The sequence below is a fragment of the Pistacia vera genome, unplaced genomic scaffold, assembly GCF_008641045.1.
Source record: "Pistacia vera cultivar Batoury unplaced genomic scaffold, PisVer_v2 Contig561, whole genome shotgun sequence".
Taxonomy (NCBI): Eukaryota; Viridiplantae; Streptophyta; class Magnoliopsida; order Sapindales; family Anacardiaceae; genus Pistacia; species Pistacia vera.
This window is the reverse complement of record NW_022196403.1, coordinates 26,138-48,576: the sequence shown is the minus strand read 5'-3', so window position 1 is coordinate 48,576 and position 22,439 is coordinate 26,138. Positions and strand designations below refer to the sequence as shown.

Sequence of the window (22,439 nt, the reverse complement as noted above, 5' to 3'; positions counted from 1 at the left end):
GTCATGAGCCAATAGGACGACTGCCGTCAGCAACTGATGGCGGTTGTCAGTGACCAGCAATGGACTTGGGTGACTGTGAGTATTTTGTCAACTTTTAAACTTTTTTGTGGCTGAGGTGTTTTAGCTAAATTCTCAAATGTGGCGGATCTGTGTAATTGTTATTTGGTAGACGTGTGGGGCCAATTGTGTCCGAAATGGTATTTAATTAAGGGCAAAATAGATATAAAATCATACTACCTCAGTAATCTTTTAATAACACCCTATGGCAAGGTAATCTGATTAGCCCCTATATTACCAACAGTAAACACTATTTGCACAAAAGATTACCGTAATATTTTATTATTTGCAATCCAAACAAGAAAATCTTGAAAATTAAACGAAGATTACCGGAGCAATCCTATTTTACCTCAAACCAAACACAGCCTATGGAGTACCTAATGGGATCATCCACAAACACCGCAAGCTAGAGAAAATAAATATTAGATTATTTTTATTTTACATACATACCTAATATTTATTTTACATGCATACCCAATACAAAATAATAATCTAGAGATCTCTCATTCTTTGAGACTTGTGGGAGCAAACCATAGGACTAAATTGAGGGTTATGAAAACAATAATTTATATAGAAAAGAAAATGAAGATTAAGCAATTCTTATCCTTTGATAGATTGCAGTTGTATCCCTGCTAAGTAATGAAACATATAGTTTCTGAATTGAACGATATCTTTCATATCCATAATGATATTTTTCATAATGACTTCTATTATGTTCAACTAAATATTTTTCATAACCACTTCTATCTTCCATTTGATTTTTCCCTGAAAGCTAATGAAGGGAGAGTTTGACAATGAATTCTGATTCCAAGACACATATTTATAGTTGAGCTGAAATCTTATACAAAAACTCTATGATCAAACTATCTTTTCTTATTGAAATTGTATGTTGAGACTAACTCTACCTAATTTCAATTTAAACATAGGATGAATGCAGTAAAAATGAAGACAATAGACATGTAATAAATTAAATTTATCATAATCCTGTTGAAAAGATAATGATTTAAAACAAAAAAAAATTAAGGATTTAATGAATGTCATATATTATGGTGATAACAAATATATTTTTAAAAAACATTTTATTAAAAAGAAATCTTAATTAATATAAATTATTTAAATATATTTTACAGTATTTATTAAATACATATTAAAACCCTAATCTAATAGACAACCTATAATTATATCAATTTTTATTTTTTATATAAAATGAAATTTATTATTTATTAATGGTAAATGTAAACTTAGGGAAATGTCAAAATTGGGTTTTCTTAGGCTAATGCAGTGTAATGGTTGTGCAAGTAAAGTATGAAGTTTGGCCTCATAACAGAAATTACCATTATACCCTTCATTTTTTGCTTTCTTGGCTTGATTTGAATAAATTTGACCTCAAACAAGAACTTGTAACAAATAGATGTCATGAAACTTGCATTAATGAAAATAGTAAAATTGAAATATCCCATAAAAAACATTGATGCTAAAAAACACCCACATGAAAATTCCATTTCATTACATCCGTATTATTCAAAACCCAAAAAAAATAATAAAAACCTAGCTAAAATTAATTAATTAATTAATTAATAATGATTCTTTTTCTTGTGTGTGTTCGTCTTCTTCTTCGTCGTCTACAAGCTCCCGCCTTCAAGGTTTAAGAGCGTTTTCTTTTAACTGTATTATGTTTTACGGTTTATGATATGAGTGTAAACAAAGAGAAGTTGCATTGATTGCTGAATTTTTATTTTTGGGTGTAATGACTATTTTACCCCTATAGTTTGAAAACTAACAAAATTACCCCATTTTTTAAAGTGTGACCTTAGTCAACCGAGGATAGGGTAACGTTATTACCTGTTGAAATTAGGGGTGAAAATATTGGGTGCCGCATCGGATTTGTGTTGTACAATATTAAGAATTTATGAAATTTTAGTGAACCCATATACATATATCGTTTAATTATTCATGTTAGGGTTCTTAACATGAAAACGATACGGTTATTAAACAGGTGACATAAATATGATTAATGTAACCCATTTAATAATCTGTTATATTTATGTCGCAATACGACTTAACCCATTAATAATATATTTACCTCATTTAAGTCGTTTATAAAACTTTTAATTCGATTAACTTATTTGTTACTCATATTTTAACTATGTCTTAATTATTTTATATATAAATATTTGTACCACAAACAATTAATTGCGTTATAAACAAGTTACACAACCTATTTAATTTATCTTATTATTAAACGAGTTCAGATGTTGAGACTCTTTAATCCAAATAGTTATATGTTTGTCTACACAAATTCAACATGAATACAATTAGCCCAAAACTAGTTGAAAGCAAGGATTAGGGATGGGCACGGGGCCAAGGCAGGGTCAGGGTCGGGGACCCTGTCTTCGGCCTTGGCTCGAAAGCTCAAGGGGATTCCCTAGTCCTGTCCCGTAGCCCAAACTGGAAATTCGGGGAATCCTTGAACTAGGCCCGATCCCCAAACGGAATCCTTGAAATCCCCATTTGGGGGTTTTGCATTATATATATATAATGATTAAAAAAATTATATTGAATCAAAATATCAAAATTATAATTATGATTACATATATGTATCATAATTTAAGGATCTAATGAATGTCATATATTGTGGTTATTACAAATATATTTTAAAAAACATTTTATTAAAAATAAATCTTAATTAATATAAATTATTTAAATATATTCGATAATATTTATTAAGTACATATTAAAACCGTAATCTAATAGACAACCTATAATTATATCAATTTTTATTTTTTATATAAAATGAAACTTATTATTTATTAATGGTAAATGTAAACTTAGGAAAATGACAAAATTGGGCTTTCTTAGGCTAATGCAGTGCAATGGTCGTGCAAGTAAAGTGCAGAGTCTGGACTCATAACAGAAAATACCATTATACCCTTCATTTTTTGTTTTCTTGGCTTCGTTTGAATAAACTTGACCTCAAACAAGAACTTGTAACAAATAGATGTCATGAAACTTGCATGAATGAAAATAGTAAAATTGAAATGTCCCATCAAAAGCATTGATGCTAAAAAACACTCACATGAAAAACCCATTTCATTACATCTACATTATTCAAAACCAAAAACAAAAATAAAAACCCAGCTAAAATTAATTAATTAATTAATAATGATTCTTTTTTCTTGTGTGTGTTCGTCTTCTTCTTCGTCGTCTTCAAGCTCCCGCCTTCAGGGTTTAAGAGCGTTCTCTTTTAACTGTATTACATTTTAGGGTATATGATATGAGTGTAAACGAAGAGAAGTTGCGCTGATTGCTGAATTTTTATTTTTGGGCATAATGGCTATTTTATCCCTATAGTTTGAAAAACTAACAAAATTTTCCCATTTTTTAAAGTGTGACCTTAGTTAATCGAGGATAGGGTAACATTATTACCTATTGAAATTAGCGGCAAAAATATTGGGTACCGCAACGGATTTGTGTTGTACAGTATTAGGAAGTTATGAAATTTTAGTGAGCCCATATACATATACCGTTTAATTATTCATGTTGGAGTTCTTAACATGAAAATGATACAGCTATTAAACAGGTGACATAAATATGATCAATGTAACCCATTTAATAATCTGTTATATTTATGTCGCAATACGATTTAACCCATTTATAATATGTTCACCTCATTTAAGCCATTTATAAAACGTTTAATTCGATTAACTTATTTGTTACTCATATTTTAACCGTGTCTTAATAATTTTATATATAAATATTTGTACCATAAACAATCAATTGCGTTATAAACAAGTTACATATCCTATTTAATTTATCTTATTATTAAACGAGTTCAGATGTTGAGACTTTTTAATCCAAATAGTTATATGTTTGTCTACACAAATTCAACATGAATACAATTAGCCTGAAACCAGTTGAAAGCAACAATTAGGGATGGGCACGGGCCGAGGCAGGGTCAGAGTCGGGGACCCTATCTTCGGCCTTGGCTCGAAAGCTCAAGGGGATTCCCCAGTCCCTTCTCGTAGCCCAAACTGGAAATTCGAGGAATCCTCGAACTAGGCCCGATCCCTAAACAGAATCCCTGAAATCCCCATTTGGGGGTTTTGCATTATATATATAATGATTAAAAAAATTATATTGAATCAAAATATCAAAATTATAATTATGATTACATATATGTATCATAATTTAAGGATTTAATGAATATCATATATTGTGGTGATTACAAATATATTTTAAAAAACATTTTATTAAAAATAAATCTTAATTAATATAAATTATTTAAATATATTCTATAATATTTATTAAAACCCTAATCTAATAGACAACCTATAATTATATCAATTTTTATTTTTTATATAAAATGAAAGTTATTATTTATTAATGGTAAATGTAAACTTAGGGAAATGGCAAAATTGAGCTTTCTTAGACTAATGCAGTGCAATGGTCGTGCAAGTAAAGTGCGGAGTCTGGCCTCATAACGAAAATTACCATTATACCCTTCATTTTTTGCTTTCTTGGCTTCGTTTGAATAAATTTGACCTCAAACAAGAACTTGTAACAAATAAATGTCATGAAACTTGCATTAATGAAAATAGTAAAATTGAAATGTCCCATCAAAAGCATTGATGCTAAAAAACACCAACATGAAAAACCCATTTCATTACATCCGTATTATTCAAAACCCAAAAACAAAAATGAAAACCCAGCTAAAATTAATTAATTAATTAATAATGATTCTTTTTTCTTGTGTGTGTTTGTCTTATTCTTCGTCGTCTACAAGCTCCCGCCTTTAGTGTTTAAGAGCGTTCTCTTTTAACTGTATCACGTTTTAGGGTTTATGATATGAGTGTAAACGAAGAGAAGTTGCGCTGATTGCTGAATTTTTATTTTTGGGCGTAATGGCTATTTTACCCTTATAGTTTGAAAAACTAACAAAATTACCCAATTTTTTAAAGTGTGACCTTAGTCAACCGAGGATAGGGTAACGTTATTACCTGTTGAAATTAGGGGCGAAAATATTGAGTGCCGCATCGGATTTGTGTTGTACAATATCAAGAAGTTATGAAATTTTAGTGAACCCATATACATATACCGTTTAATTATTCATGTTAGAGTTCTTAACATGAAAACGATACGGTTATTAAACAGGTGACATAAATATGATCAATGTAACCCATTTAATAATCTGTTATACTTATGTTGCAATACGACTAAACCACCTATCTAGACTATAGATTTTGTATGTCCAATCCTGCCCAAATCCAAGTTAGTGCCTACTGTTCAGTACCCTATTCGCGATTACATATCTTATACTCATCTTTCCCCTACCTACCAAAAATTATTGTCTAGTATCTCTATACTTACTGAGGTTACCTCATTCACCCAAGCATCCAAAAATCCCCATTGGTTTGCTGCTATGCAACAGGAAATTCAAGCTTTGGAATGAAATGAGACTTTGTCTTTAGTTTCCCTGCCTCTTGGAAAAGTTTCAATCAGGTGCAAATAAGCTAAAATATAAGGTAGATGGCACTGTAGAAATGTACAAAGCAAGGTTAGTTGCCAAGGGGTTTACCAACAAGCTGGGATTGATTATGGGGAGACTTTTTCTCCTGTGGTGAAGATAGTGACTGTAAGGCTTCTCTTAGCTATTGTTTCCATGAGAAATTGGCCATTTTATCATTTAGATGTAGATAATGCTTTCCTCCAAGGAGATCTCCAAGAGAAAATTTACATGCATTTACCCCAAGACTTTCTTAAACAACATGACAAGTCACTGGTTTGTAAGCTTCATAAGTTTTTGTATAACTTGAAACAAGCCTCCAGGGCTTGGAATACTAAACTTACTACTGCATTATTCATGGGAGTTTTCAAGCAATCACCTTCAGATCACTCATTTTTCTTTAAGAAGGATCAGGCCAATATAGTCATCCTACTCATCTATGTAGATTATTTAGTTATTATTGGCAGTGATGCTTCTCTTATTCAAGCAACTAAAGACTAACTACATTCTCATTTTAAGTTAAAAGATTTGGGAGCTCTTCGGTATGTTTTAGGCTTTGAAGTTGCAAGGTCTTCTAAAGGTATTAGCTTGTGTCAAAGGAAGTATGCTTTCGAATTGATCGCCAAATTAGGTCTGGTTACTGCCAAACCAGCCTTGGTCCCTCTTGATCCAAATCTGGAATTTACTACTATGGAATATGATCACAATTTCTTGGTCAGGAGGATCTAGCTTTGTCTGACCCATCGATGTATCAAAAACTAATTGGTAAACTTCTCTATTTTCTGCTTGACTAGGCCTGACTTTAGTTTTTCAGTGAACCTTCTTAGTCAATTTATGCATCAGCCTAAGTAGTCTCATCTTCATGCTGTCCTTAAAGTTGTTAGATATATCAAGAGTTCTCAAATAATTTTTAAAGCACAAAGTATGGACACCAGTACTCTCAAATAATTTTTCATAAATCATATGTGAATGTTGTAAATCATATATGTATCATAATTTAAGGATTTAATGAATGTCATATATTGTGGTGATTACAAATATATTTAAAAAAAAAACATTTTATTAAAAATAAATCTTAATTAATATAAATATTTATATATATTTTATAATATTTATTAAATACATATCAAAACCCTAATCTAATAGACAACCTATAATTACATCAATTTTTATTTTCTATATAAAATGAAATTTATTATTTATTAATGGTAAACGTAAACTTAGGGAAATGTCAAAATTGGGCTTTTTTAGGCTAATGCAGTGCAATGTTCGTGCAAGTAAAGTGCGGAGTCTGGCCTTATAACGGAAACTACCATTATAGCATTCATTTTTTGCTTTCTTGGCTTCATTTGAATAAATTTAATCTCAAACAAGAGCTTGTAAATAAATAGATGTCATGAAACTTGCATTAATGAAAATAGTGAAATTGAAATGTCCCATCAAAAGCATTGATGCTAAAAAATACCCACATGAAAAACCTATTTCATTACATCCCTATTATTCAAAACCCAAAAACAAAAATAAAAAGCAAGCTAAAATTTTTCCAAAATCATACTCCCTGTTGTGCTTTAATGTCTTTAAAAAAAAAAAAAAACTTGCACACCCAATCTCCGCATTGTAGGGGGATCTCTACCACAATACAACGAGTCCAAGTTTTTGAGAGGATCTAGCACCATTGCCTTGATCCACCACTGAGAGAGTCGAGGAAGAAGGATGATACATCCTACAATAGTATCTTGGAAGACAAGCGACTCGAACGCAGCCCCAACGAAAGCTCTGTGGATCGCTTCAATGAGGAAAACGAAACACTATCGTTGCTTCACCATATGGTACCACATGAGTTGAAACATCACCTCACACATCATTAAACTATAGATAAACATTGATGATGGATAGTTGTTGCGCCAAGGTACATAAACTATAGTGGTTGCTAAAAAGCTTGACAACAAATCCGAACAAAGCAAAGTTGATGATATAAGCCATAACCCAATGACCCCATATACTAAACATAAGAATAAGGGAAAATAGATTAATAAAAACCGTTGAAAAGTAATGACAACTTTTTGGGGAAGGTAGGGGTGGTTGTGGATGTGGAGGAGTATTAAAGGAGAAGAAGAAGGATTGTAGAACAAGCAAGAATTGTTGAAAAACAAGTTTCTATATGGGTTTTCAAAGCAAACACGAGGTGGACATGAAGGTGGAAATGGAGGTGGAGGAGTGGAGATGAGAGAATGAGGATTGTTGGTGGGAAGATGATGACAAGAGTGGTATGTTTTGGTTTTACTTTCAGGCTTACAATATACAAATGTGGGTGAAGTCAGGTTGGAAAAGCCGAAAACATAAACAAAAACCAACCAGGTGACGAAGTGGAAACTATAGCAAGCTATTCTATTCATCACTTCTTAGTCTTTGTTCTTAATATCTTCTCTTACTCGGTTCAGAAGCTTGGCCATGGGGGGATAATACATCCCATAGTTGTAGGAGAAATAGTGGCGACTATGAGATTTGTATCTTGGAAGACAAAAGACACGAACATAGCCCCGATGAAAGCTCTGTGGGTCGCTTCAATGAGGAAAATGAAACCCTATCGTTGCTTTAACATATGGTACCACTTGAGTTGAAACATCACCTCACACATCATTAAACTGTAGATAAACATTGATGATGGATGGCTGTTGAACCAAGGTACGTAAACTATAGTGAGGAGGTTGCTAGAAAGCTTGCCAACAAATCCGAATAAAGCAAAGTCGAGGAAATAAGTCATAACCCAATGACCCCATATAATAAACATTAGAATAAGGGAAAGTAGATTAATAAAAACCATTGAAAAACAATGACAACTTTTTTGGGAAGGTGGGGGTGGTTGTGGATGTGGAGGAGTATTAGTGGGAGAAGAAGAAAGATTGTAGAATGAGCAAGAATTGTTGAAAAACAAGTTTCTATATGGGTTTTCAAACAAACACGAGGTGGACATGAAGGTGGAAATGGAGGTGGAGGAATAGAGATGAGAGAATGAGGATTATTGGTGGGAAGATGATGACAAGAGTGGGATGTTTTGGTCTTACTTTCAGACTTACAATTTACAAATGTGGGCGAAGTCAGGTTGGAAAAGCCGAAAACATAGACGAAAACCAACCAGGTGACGAAGTGGAAACTATAGCAAGCTCTTCTATTCATCACTTCTTAGTCTTTGTTCTAAATATCTTGCCTCACTCGGTTCAAAAGGTTGGCCATGGGGGGATAATACATCCCATAGTTGTAGGAAAAATAGTGACGATTATGAGATTTGTATCTTGGAAGACAATCGACCCAAACATAGCCTCGACGAAAGCTCTGTGGGTCGCTTCAATGAGGAAAACAAAACCCTATCGTTGCTTTGCCAAATGGTACCACTAGAGTTGAAACATCACCTCACACATCATTAAACTGTAGAAAAACATTGATGATGGATGGCTGTTGAGCCAAGGTACGTAAACTATAGTGAGGATGTTGCTAGAAAGCTTGGCAACAAATCCGAACAAAGCAAAGTTGATGAAATAAGTCATAACCCAATGACCCCATAAACTAAACATTAGAATAGGGGAAAGTAGATTAATAAAAACCATTGTAAAGCAATGACAACTTTTTTGGGAAGGTGGGGGTGGTTGTGGATGTGGAGGAGTATTAGTAGGAGAAGAAGAAGGATTGTTGAACGAGCAAGAAATTTTGAAAAACAAGTTTCTATATCTGTTTTCAAAGCAAACACGAGGTGGACATGAAGGTGGAAATGGAGGTGGAGGAGTGGAGATAAGAGAATAAGGATTATTAGTGGGAAAATGATGACAAGAGTGGTATGTTTTGGTCTTACTTTAAGACTAACAATTTACAAATGTGGGCAAAGTCAGGTTGGAAAAGCCGAAAACATAGACAAAAACCAACCAGGTGACGAAGTGGAAACTATAGCAAGCTCTTCTATTCATCACTTTTTTGCCTTTATTCTTAATATCTTCTCTCACTCGGTTCAGAAGCTTGGCCATGGGGGAATAATACATCTCATAGTTGTAGGAGAAATAGTGGCGACTATGAGATTTGTATCTTGGAAGACAAGCGACACGAACATAGCCTCGACGAAAGCTCTGTGGGTCGCTTCAATGAGGAAAATGAAACCCTATCGTTGCTTTACCATATGGTACCCCTTGAGTTGAAACATCACCTCGCACATCATTAAACTGTAGATAAACATTGATGATGGATGGTTGTTGAACCAAGGTACATAAACTATAGTGAGGAGGCTGCTAGAAAGCTTGGCTACAAATCCGAATAAAGCAAAGTCGAGGAAATTAGTCATAACCCAATGACCCCATATACTAAATATTAGAATAAGGGAAAGTAGATTAATAAAAACCATTGAAAAGCAATGACAACTTTTTTGGGAAGGTGGGGGTGGTCGTGGATGTGGAGGAGTATTAGTGGGAGAAGAAGAAGGATTGTAGAACCAGCAGGAATTGTTGAAAAAAAAGTTTATATATAGGTTTTCAAAGCAAACACGAGGTTGACATGAAGGTGGAAATGGAGGTGGAGGAGTGGAGTTGAGAGAATGAGGATTGTTGGTGGGAAGATGATGACAAGAGTGGTATGTTTTGGTCTTACTTTCAGACTTACAATTTACAAATGTGGGCGAAATCAGGTTGAAAAAGCCAAAAACATAGACGAAAACCAACCAGGTGATGAAGTGGAAACTATGGCAAGCTTTTCTATTCATCACTTCTTAGTCTTTGTTCTTAATATCTTCTCTCACTCGGTTCAGAAGCTTGGCCATGGGAGAGATTTGAAAATTGTACAGAGCGGAGATGAAAAAATGAGGAAAATGGTGGAGAAGAGGATGTTATTTAGAGATTAAAGAAAATCTAGAATGTTATGCTATGCATGATGCATGGGATGACGCCCAATGAGGGTGCGCCATGTCATCGTTGTGTCTGCACGCGCACGTTCCTCAAGGTGGTTGTCCTTAAATCCAATTCCAACAAAACATTTACTTGTTTGTGCCTCTGTTTCAAAATCCGGCCTGACCCAAGTATTTTAACCAATTGGATCAGGAACCAACCATTGAGTTGATCCAATTAAAGTGAAAAACATGGGGTGAGAGTTCATCCAGTTTGACCAATGATTGGACCGAGGTTACTGAGTGAACCACTAGTCCAACCAGTTTTAACCCAAAACCAGGTTAACTTCAAAACATTTGATTACGCCAAAAACACAAACAGGTGGTGGGCGTATTACAAACTCCAAAACAATTGATTGTCGGCAATAAGAAAATGTTACAATGAATCCACTACAATCACACACTCTAATATACAATCAGTTTCATCCTATAACTCAAAAAAAAAAAAAAAAAACTCCAAAAAACCTTCAAATTGCGAAAACCCTACGATGGTCAACGGTGGTGATTGGGGAGCGATCTCAGTGGTGGTGTTAGGGGTTGTGTAGAGGAGTTTTCAGTGATGCTGGGGGTGGCGATTAGTAGGATTTTTGGTGATGGGATCGATTAGAATCCCTCTTAAAGTGGCAATCGCACGAAACACAAGGGCACATGGTGGCCGACTATTTTGAGAGAGATAACAGTCAAGTGGTGGTGGTGGTGGTGGTGGTGGGAGAAGGGCTTACAAGGTATGAGGAGGCGCGTAAGCAAACGACAAGAGACGGCAACATGGTGGAGGAAGCGGCGATTTTGGTTCTTAAGGATTGAGAGATTTGGAGAGGTAAATAGAGAGAGAGCTTACCTTGAAAAATGAACAAATAAAAATAAAAATAAAAAATATGAGCAAACCAAAGTCAATGAAATAAATCATAACCTAATGACCCCATATACTGAACATAAGAATAAGGGAAAGTAGATCAATAAAACCGTTGAAGAGCGATAACAGCTTTTTTGGGAAGGTGGAGGTGAAAGTTTAGGTGGGGGTGGCTGTGGATGTGGAGCATTAGTAGGAGAAGAAGAAGGATTCTAGAAAGAGCAAGAATTGTTGAAAAACGGGGGTGGAGATAAAGGTGGAAATGGAGGTGGAGGTGGAGGTGGAGGAGTGGAGATGAGAGAAAAAGGATTGTTTGTGGGAAGATGCATATGATGGCAAAGGGGACATGTTTTGGTTTTACTTTCAGACTTACTATTTACAAATGTGGGAGAAGTCAAGTTGGAAAAGCTGAAAACATAGACAAAAACTAACCAAGTGACGAAGTAGAAACTGTAACATGCAAAGCGGAGATGATTTGAAAATTGTGCAAAGCGGAGATGAAAGAATGAAGAAAATGGTGGAGAAGAGGATGTTGTATAGAGATGAAAGAAAATCTAGAATGTTATGCGCTGCATGATGCATAGGACGACGGCTAATGATGGTGTGCCATGTCATCATTGTGTCTGCATGCGCACCTTCCTCAAAGTGGTTGTCCTTAAGTCCAATTCCAACAAAATATTTGCTTGTTTGTGCCATGTCATAATGATGTAATAGCTATTACTGGTGGCTGTCGGAAACCTACTGCACTTGGTTTAGCAGTCGCTAGAGCTATTGCTGCTAGGTAATGCGCTTGAATTTGATACAGTTGTCACTTATGAAAGCATTTTCATTATCATTATTAATTTCTTTTTTGGAAAATTAGATTACTTCTGCCCAATGAATGTGATATCTATATATATAATGATTAAAAAAATTATATTGAATCAAAATATCAAAATTATAATTATGATTACATATATGTAGCATAATTTAAGGATCTAATGAATGTCATATATTGTGGTTACTACAAATATATTTTAAAAAACATTTTATTAAAAATAAATCTTAATTAATATAAATTATTTAAATATATTCGATAATATTTATTAAGTACATATTAAAACCGTAATCTAATAGACAACCTATAATTATATCAATTTTTATTTTTTATATAAAATGAAACTTATTATTTATTAATGGTAAATGTAAACTTAGGAAAATGACAAAATTGGGCTTTCTTAGGCTAATGCAGTGCAATGGTCGTGCAAGTAAAGTGCAGAGTCTGGACTCATAACGGAAAATACCATTATACCTTTTATTTTTTGTTTTCTTGGCTTCGTTTGAATAAACTTGACCTCAAACAAGAACTTGTAACAAATAGATGTCATGAAACTTGCATGAATGAAAATAGTAAAATTGAAATGTCCCATCAAAAGCATTGATGCTAAAAAACACTCACATGAAAAACCCATTTCATTACATCTGTATTATTCAAAACCAAAAACAAAAATAAAAACCCAACTAAAATTAATTAATTAATTAATAATGATTCTTTTTTCTTGTGTGTGTTCGTCTTCTTCTTCGTCGTCTTCAAGCTCCCGACTTCAGGGTTTAAGAGCGTTCTCTTTTAACTGTATTACGTTTTAGGGTTTATGATATGAGTGTAAACGAAGAGAAGTTGCGCTAATTCCTAAATTTTTATTTTTGGGCGTAATGGCTATTTTACCCCTATAGTTTGAAAAACTAACAAAATTTCCCCATTTTTTAAAGTGTGACCTTAGTTAACCGAGGATAGGGTAATGATGCGTGTTTCCTACAACATGCAATATGTAGCAAGTATACTAATCGCACAAGTAATATAATGATGGGTGAGTATCGTTCCCACGAGGATTATTAGCTAAGCACTAAGTATTCTACTTTTCTCAAGTTGGAGCAATCGATTTCTTTGGATTGGTAGGAGCTATTTCTAATTAAACTGAACAATAAATTTTAAACTAAAATTAACTATGAATGCAAGACGAGAAACACAAATAGTAACCAATTCAAGAAAAACGGGTAGGGTTTTGACTTCATTCGGATTTTATGGGTTAAACCTGAAAATTAAACTACATTCACATTCATACGCATTAATTGTAAATCGACTCACTAAGGTGTTAAACATACCTTCTCAGGCTATGTTTTCCTATTCTTCCTTTTTAACTTTCCGCACCCAACAATTTGAAAGTTAACAATTCCAAACTCATTAGGTATAAGAATCCTACAATGATTTCATTAATTCTTGAATCTATCTCTAGCATCCAATACTATAATGGTGATTACCCAAGAAGCCTAACATGATTCATTTTTCAATCTCATCATGTTCATCACATAAAGCATTAAAACTCAGAGCAAACACACAATCAAAGCATAGTCATATGAACATAACATGATCAATAATTTAACCCATTAGAAATCCGAATTACAATCAAAACCCTAACCCAAAATGGGTTAGTTCATAGCTAAATTAACACTACAAATAAGAAAAACGATAATAGTCAAGTTCAACATAATGAAAAGTAAGAGAGAGGACAAGAAATCTCCCCAAATGATGAATCCCTTGGTTCAGAATCGAATCTTCACCCTTCTAATCGCCAAATCTCTCCAAACTTAATTAAAGAAAATGCAAAAGTTGCTAAACCTACTTCCTCGACGACCCTGGACAAAAAGGTTAAGTGTTTCTTTTATGCCTTGCCCAAAATCCTCAGAAAAACCCGCACAAAGTAAAACTGTGCGTTTCACAAAACTAGAATTTACGACCATCGCCGTGGCGAAGAACCAAACAGATCTGGTGCGTGACTGGCTCACTTCGCCGCGGCGAAGCTTCTTGAAAAGTTCTAAAATTACAGAACTGCCACTTTGCTTGCTTCTTCGCTTGATTCTTCGATTCTCGATGCTCTCTCTTTGGAACAAGCCTCATCATGCTTTATCCTGCTTCAGAACTCTCTTAACTTCTGAGATCCGCAAACTTCTGAGTCAAAAACTTCCAATTTTGTCCTTATTTGTTCAAAATGTCCATTTTAACTTGAAACACAAAACGTAAAGAATTAAGCAACAATTCAGGTAAAAATGCACTAGAAAGTACCTAAAATCCGATTAAAAAGTCTAATGAAAACTGTATAATCCACGGATTATCAAATACCCCCAAACTAAAGATATGCTCGTCCTCGAGCATACGGTACAAAACTAACGGAAACAAAAACAACAAACAACGAACAAAAACACAAAACACACACAACAAAATTGGAAAATGAACAAAACCAATAAGACTCAACTCCACAAATGAATTGCCTAGAAATTGCACAAGTCTCAAAAGTTGTTGAAAAATTATTATAAGGAAATGTTCAACACTTCAAGAAGTTATAAGCATTATCGACTGTCTTCCTCAATCGGTCCACCGAGTAGGTGATCCCCACTTCAATCCACATTCCAACTTCCCGGATTATTTTATGCAGAAATGTCAAGTTTATCAAATGGTGATGGACTCCATAACCCTAAATATCGAACTACTCTCCACTAATGAGGACTAAACAAAGATGAGAATCAAAAGGTCTTTAAAAGGTTGTAACGTTAGGCTTGGGTAGTGGGTTCCAAGAAAAGGATAGGAAAAACAAAGTAAGAGAACTCGGTTTTCCTCATGCAAACACTCAAGTCAAATCGAACTCCACTTCTTTTCAACCAACAATCAACGTGTCCACTTATTTACCACCCTCAAACTTGTATCCTTCTTATTTTTTATACCACAAATGTGCGGGTTTGAGGTGTATGTGGCGTTGTTAAACCTGAAGTCGCCAAGTACTGCTAGGCAGTTTTTAAGGCAGTAACTAGTTTCCAGCTGATATACCCTTAAACCCGGCAAACGAATTTATTATAATTTTTTTTTTTTTTTAATGAACATAACATGATCAATTGAATTGAGGTGAACTACCTCTTTTATATATTTTTTTTTTCTGCCCTTCTCACAACCCCCAAACTATTCTTTTGGCTTATTCGTACAACTCTTTTTTCGTTCTTTGTGTTTGCACTAAGCTCGAATTCTTCTAAGGGTACGATAAAGTGTTTAGGGTACAAGGATTGGACAATTTTGTTGTTTTCCAAGAAAAATAAGGCAATAAAATTCATATAGCTCAAATGGGTGACTAGGGATAATTTCATTCATGGGTCGGCTAAAAAGGCTCAAACGTTTTGAAAAATGCCTAAATCATCTTCTCAACCATGTCTAATCCTAGAATTTCGCCTCAAGCACTTCTCAACTAGGTTCTAGAGTCCACCAACATTATCAAAACTTCACCTAACCACATAAAATGAATCTAAGCATGCCAAAATAAATGAAAATTATGAATGAACCACTCAAAAAACCTCAATAAAAATCCAGTCAATACACAAAAACTTAAAGCAATGCTTAACATTTCTCAACAATAAGATTCCAACAACCCAATTCTCATCATTGATTTGTACAATTCATCATCGGCAAAAACCAACAAACTAAAGAAAAATAACTAAAAAATTTTTTTTTTTTTTTTTCAGTTTAAGGTGTACGTGGCGTTATTATACCAGAGGTTGCCAAGTACTGCTAGGCAGTTTTTAAGGCGGGCACTGGTTTCCAGCCAATATACCCTTAAACTAGGTTTTAATTCTATTTCCTACCCCTAAACTAAACATAACATTGTCCCCAATGTTCCATTATGCATAAATCAGGAATAGAGAATAATAAAAACAACAAAGGTACGAGAATGCTCCCTGGTTAATCCCTGAAGTGTCACTCCATAATGAACACCCGGTCTCAGACTTTTCATTACCCATAATCTGTCAAAACAATTGAAACTGTGGTGTCCTTTATGTTAGCACAAATTCACAACTAACTTGAAAATATTACAACCTAATCTCGTCCTTTCAACAACTACAAATTAACAGCAACAACTAAACAACTAAACAAAATCCAAAACAAAAATAAAACCGAGTTTAATGTTTAGAATGAACAACAAAATAATAATAAAAAATAAATAAACATAAAGACAAACAAAAACAGGTGCTCCGGCTCATTCTTCTTCCTCATCTTCCTCATCTTCTTCGGAACCCATCCACTCATCTGAGCCCCAGTCGGCCCATTGGTATGCTGAAGTGTTAATGTTAAGCTCTTTAAAGCTATTCTTCTGCATCTTATACATCATGTGGGTCTGTTCAGCCAACCAATCCTGTCGTTTTCTCATAAATTTCATCATACCCATCATCTGCTGCATGATCTCTTTTTGTGTAGCTGCGGAACTGGAAGATGTGGCAGGGCCTTGCGTTGTTCTCTGCCGTTTTATTCCTGCCCTTGGTTGCTCAGCTTCCGAACGTTCAAGATGCTTCTGGAAATAATCTTTATCAAGGATAGGGGCAGCATGAATCCGTTGCTCATCATCTCCTACCTTGGCTCCAGCTTTAAGGCACAAGGCTGTGATGAGATGTGGGAAAGAATAACTTGATCGCCCTGGTTTGGCAGCATGATGAATGTTGTTAAAGATAATTCTTCCCACATCGATGCTCTTTCCTGTGGCAATGGAATAAAGCAGTAATGCTTTTTCGTAAGTTACTGTACTATAGTGCGTTTCCGGCATCAACTTCGCACTAACAAAATACTGCCACACTCGAGCAACCGATGTCAAAGAAGTTCCCTTAATGGTCTTCTTTTGTTTCTTTGACACTGACCAAGTTGCCTCCGGTTTTGCAATGACCGGAGGAATGATACTATCCTCAAACTGTGTTCCCCTAAACCTTCCATACTTATCCTGATCAAAGCCAGGCAGGTTGTAAAACTTGTTGATCTCTTCTGCTGTAAATGGCACATCAACCCCTCTCACAAATGCAAAACCCTCATCACAATCCGGGAGATTAGCATAAAACTCCCTTACTAGAGGCTCAACAGCCGGTTGTGTAGGAGTACTCATGAACAGTTCCCATCGTCTCCTTCGACTCCAATCCAATGCCTGACTCGCGGTCAATCCGCGCTCAGGAATAAAGCCCTTATCTCTCCTTTGGATAGCCGCTTGATACCATTTTTAGGCCTCTTCATTCACAAAACGGCTATCCACTTTCTTTCCTTTTCCCTTTCCTTTGTATGGCAACTTAATTTTGGGTGCCATTTCCTATAATCCAATTCACAACACAACCCAAAAAATTCAAGCCTAGGTTCCCACACAACCAATTCAAACCTGAAAAAGAAAATGAACAACACTTCCAAAAATCTGCAATCAGACCCCCAAACTTCGATTTTTCTGAATTCAACAACACACTCCAAAAATTCAACACCCACACTTCTCAAAATCACAAGAAGCACAATAAATCCTTCTTCAACAAAATCCAACTCACAAAATTCGCAATTCAACCACAAAATAAATTTCTCAGATCTACAACTTAAAACTAGAAATTTTGCGAAAATGAGTTAAGGAAACTTGAGATCTTACCAATATGAAGGAGTACTCGCCACCAATTGAACCAGAAACATCCCAGATTGAAAAGCCCCAAATTTTTTTGAACTTGAAATTTTTGAGAAATTTGTTGTTGAAATGAGTTGTTTTGGTGTTTAAGAAGGTTAATGAGTGAAAACTTTGGTTGGGAAAGCACTTGGGAGGCAAAGGATTGAGATTGGACAAATTTTCTCTCAAAATATTTGAAAAAAACGCGTGGAAAATGAAAAGCCAAGTGAGTTTATATAGAAAACAGTTTTCGCCGCGGTGAAGCTCTTCGTGTATGAACCCTAACTGGAAACCTAGGTTTCGCCATGGCGAAGAACAATCTTTGCCGCGGCGAAGTTCTTCGTTCATGAACATAAAATTAAACCCAGGTTTCGCCGCGACGAATAAAAATACTTCGCCGGGGCGAACAAATACAGTGGCCACTCACCTCGGCGAAGGAAATTTCTTCGCCGCGGCGACACTGCTTTAGAAAATTTTCACAAATTTTATCTTCCTTTCTTCGCCGCGGCGAAGATAATTCCTTCGTCGGGGTAAAAACGTCCAAGAGCTCATATAATTTTCAGGTTGCTTCGCCGCGGTAAAGTCTAGGACTTTCACACCGAATTTTTCTTCTCAATACTTCGCCACGGCGAAGTTTGAAGCATTTTAATTCCTTTCTTTGGCTGAAAACTTCACCTGAAACACCCAAAAACACACACATTAAAAATCATACAAACTCATACTGAATTCAAACAAATTCAAATAACCAAAATGAAAAACAAACAATTAAAAACACTTGGGTTGCCTCCCAAGAAGCGCTTGTTTATAGTCGAAAGCTCGACTCTCTTAATCCTTCGCATCAGCCCAGACTACCCAAGTACATCACATCCCAGAAATTTCCCTTGTACTGGAGCTTCTTTTGCCGATGATCTTCTTCACACAGTGGCCTTGTTGAGAGTTTCACCACCCATTTCCATCCCTTGGTCATAACTTTGGTAGCTCGACTCTTCTCACATACCGCCTTCCGTTTTCTTAGCTTTACTTCACCCTTTTTTATCTCAGAGATCCGTTCCTTGTGCGAACTCAAACTCAACTACGGCTCATCTCAAAATTTTGTGCAAACCCTTCCGTTCTGGTCCTCATTCTTGAACTGATTTGGTTTGCCAATGCAGCTCTTAATTTCCACCTTAGGGCTGTTCAGATGGAAGGGTTCACTCTTTGCCTGGTCCACCACATCGATTTTTAAACATGACTCTTGTTTAGGTGGAGCTCTCATTGATTCAAGGACATTAAATGTTATTTCTTCATCTTGCATCCTCATGATCAACTTCCCTTCTTGAACGTCGATTAAAGCTCTTCCGGTCGCCAGAAATGGTCGTCCCAGGATAAGAGGAATCTCTTTGTCTTCTTCCATGTCCAACACAAAGAAATCCGCAGGAAAAATAAACTTGTCCACCTTAATCAACACATCCTCCACAATGCCCCTCGGATGCTTTATTGATCGATCTGAAAGTTGCAAACATATGGTTGTCGGCTTAACTTCACCAATTCCTAGTTTCCTGAAAACAGAAAAAGGCATAAGGTTAATGCTAGCACGTAGGTCACATAAAACTTGATCAAAGGTGATATCTCCTATAGTGCAAGGGATAGTAAAACTCCCTGGATCTTTGAGTTTCGAGGGCAGCTTCCTTTGGAGAGTGGCGCTGCACTCCTCCATAAGCATCACAGTTTCCTCATCTTCTAGCTTCCTCTTGTTCGATAAAATTTCCCTAAGAAATTTCGCGTAGCTCAGCATCTGTTGTAATGCATCTGCAAAAGGAATGTTAATATGCAGTTTTTTTAAAAACATCAAGAAATTTAATAAACTGCTTATCCTGATTTTCTTTTCTGAGTCTTTGAGGAAACGGTATGGGTGGTGTGTGATGCGCCAACTCTGGTGGTATCTCGAGGAATGGCAATCTCTCTTTCCTTTTCTTTTTCCCTTCTTCCTGCTTCTATTCATCTTTCCTTGGGCTGGGTGGTTTCTCTTCAGCAATGATTTCTTCATCAACTTCCTCATCAGATTCTTCATTTTTCTTGGATGAAGTTTCCTTTTTCCTTGACTTTTCCACCTTTTCTAAAACTCTCCCACTTCTCAATGAAATTGCATTTACTTGCTCACGTGGGTTAGTCACTGTGTTGCTTGGTAGAGATCCCTGCGGTCTCTCATTAAGCTTCTCGGTCAATTGGCCCATTTGTACCTCAAGATTCCGAATGGATGCCCCTTGATTTCTGAAATTTGTCCTCGTCTCATTCATGAATCCCATGGTTTCCTGCATAAATTTCCCAAACATATCCTCCAACTTCGACACTCTTGGATCTCCCGATTGATTATTCACCCCTGGCTGGTTATTGGGAACTGTCCTCTGGTTCCATTGATTATTTTGCTGGTTCTGATTTTCCCAAGCCAGATTTGGATGATTTCTCCACCCCGGATTGTATGTGTTGGAGTACAGGTTGTTTGGTTGTCTCTGATTTCCTGCCAAGTAATTCACTTGCTCCGTTGATGAAGATGACGAAGCAAATGTGTTCCCAACTTGACACTTGCTGCTCACATGGTTTCCTGCACAAAAATCATAAGTTAGTTGAGGTGATTGAATAGCGTTTACCTACATAGTTCCCAACTGTTTTTGAAGTACCGTGAGTTAGGCTGAGATAGCTGTGAAGGCATCAACTTCATGAAGACCCGAAGATTTCCTTGGTGTTGCTCTTTTATTTGGTCTTTGATAGTTGTTGCTTGCCAAAACCTCAAGCAACTCATAGGCCTTTTTGGGTGTCTTATTCTGCAAGGCCCCTCTTGCACATTACCCATCAATCCATTGTAGAAAGTTTGGACTAGAAGCCAAACTGGCAAGCCATGGTGTGGACATTTCCTCATTAACTCCTTGTATCTCTCCCAAGCCTCATACAATGACTCAGAATCCTCTTGTAGAAATGATGTGATATCATTTCTGAGTTTTGCTGATTTAGATAGAGGAAAGAACTTGGTAAGGAATTTATGTGCTAGATCATTCCAAGTTGTGATAGTTCCTGGTGATAGTGTCATTAACCACCCCTTGGCTTTATCCCCCAATGAGAATGGGAATAACCTCAACCTAATGGCGTCATCCGACACTCCGTTCGACTTGAAGGTGTCACAAATTTCCAAGAAATTTGCAATGTGCTGATTCAGATCTTCCTTCAAATCACCATTGAATCTAACCGACTGCTGGATCATTTGGATGATCGCCTGCTTGATCTCGAAGTTGTTGGCTTACACCGTAGGTCTAGTAATACTTGACCCACTACCATTCACTGTGGGAACTGAAAATTCCCTCAGTGTCCTGTTTTCTGGTTCTGCCATTTCAACAACTATTTCTTCTGCTTCTACAACTAAATCCTCTCTTTCTCTTCTCTCTCTGTTACATCGTCTAACGGTTCTCTCAATCTCAAGATCAACAGGAACCACTGGTTGACGTCTCATTCTTTGCATAAACTACAAAAACAGAATTGAAGGAAAGTGAAATCACAAACCAACTGAAAATAAAAATTCCAATCTAGCTAACTATAGACAGACTCAATGTTAACTTAAAACAAATCCCCGGCAACGGCGCCAAAAACTTGATGCGTGTTTCCTACAACATGCAATATGTAGCAAGTATACTAATCGCACAAGTAATATAATGATGAGTGAGTATCGTTCCCACGAGGATTGTTAGCTAAGCACTAAGTATTCTACTGTTCTCAAGTTGGAGCAATCGATTTCTTTGGATTGGTAGGAGCTATTTCTAATTAAACTGAACAATAAATTTTAAACTAAAATTAACTATGAATGCAAGACGAGAAACACAGATAGTAATCAATTCAAGAAAAACGGGTAGGGTTTTGACTTCATTCGGATTTTATGGGTTAAACCTAAAAATTAAACTACATTCACATTCATACACATTAATTGTAAATCGAACTCACTAAGGTGTTAAACATACCTTCTCGGGCTATGTTTTCCTATTCTTCCTTTTTAACTTTCCGCACCCAACAATTTGAAAGTTGACAATTCCAAACTCATTAAGTATAAGAATCCTACAATGATTTCATTAATTCTTGAATCTATCTCTAGCATCCAGTACTATAATGGTGATTACCCAAGAAGCCTAACATGATTCATTTTTCAATCTCATCATGTTCATCACATAAAGCATTAAAACTCAGAGCAAACACACAATCAAAGCATAGTCATATGAACATAACATGATCAATAATTTAACCCATTAGAAATCCGAATTACAATCAAAACCCTAACCCAAAATGGGTTAGTTCATAGCTAAATTAACACTACAAATAAGAAAAACGATAATAGTCAAGTTCAACATAATGAAAAGTAAGAGATAGGACAAGAAATCTCCCCAAATGATGAATCCCTTGGTTCAGAATCGAATCTTCACCCTTCTAATCGCCAAATCTCTCCAAACTTAATCAAAGAAAATGCAAAAGTTACTAAACCTACTTCCTCGACGACCCTGGACAAAAAGGTTAAGTGTTTCTTTTATACCTCGCCCAAAATCCTCAGAAAAACACGCACAAAGTAAAACTATGCGTTTCACAAAACTGAAATTTACGACCGTCGCCACGGCGAAGAAC

At 35.7% G+C, this 22,439-nt stretch overlaps 1 non-coding gene across 1 annotated transcript; it reads left to right on the top strand.

The window, feature by feature from the left end:
- Positions 1-20,674: 20,674 nt before the first annotated feature.
- Positions 20,675-20,781, top strand: LOC116108308. The gene has a single exon (XR_004124621.1). It is a non-coding gene; the product is annotated as a small nucleolar RNA R71 (small nucleolar RNA).
- Positions 20,782-22,439: the final 1,658 nt, after the last annotated feature.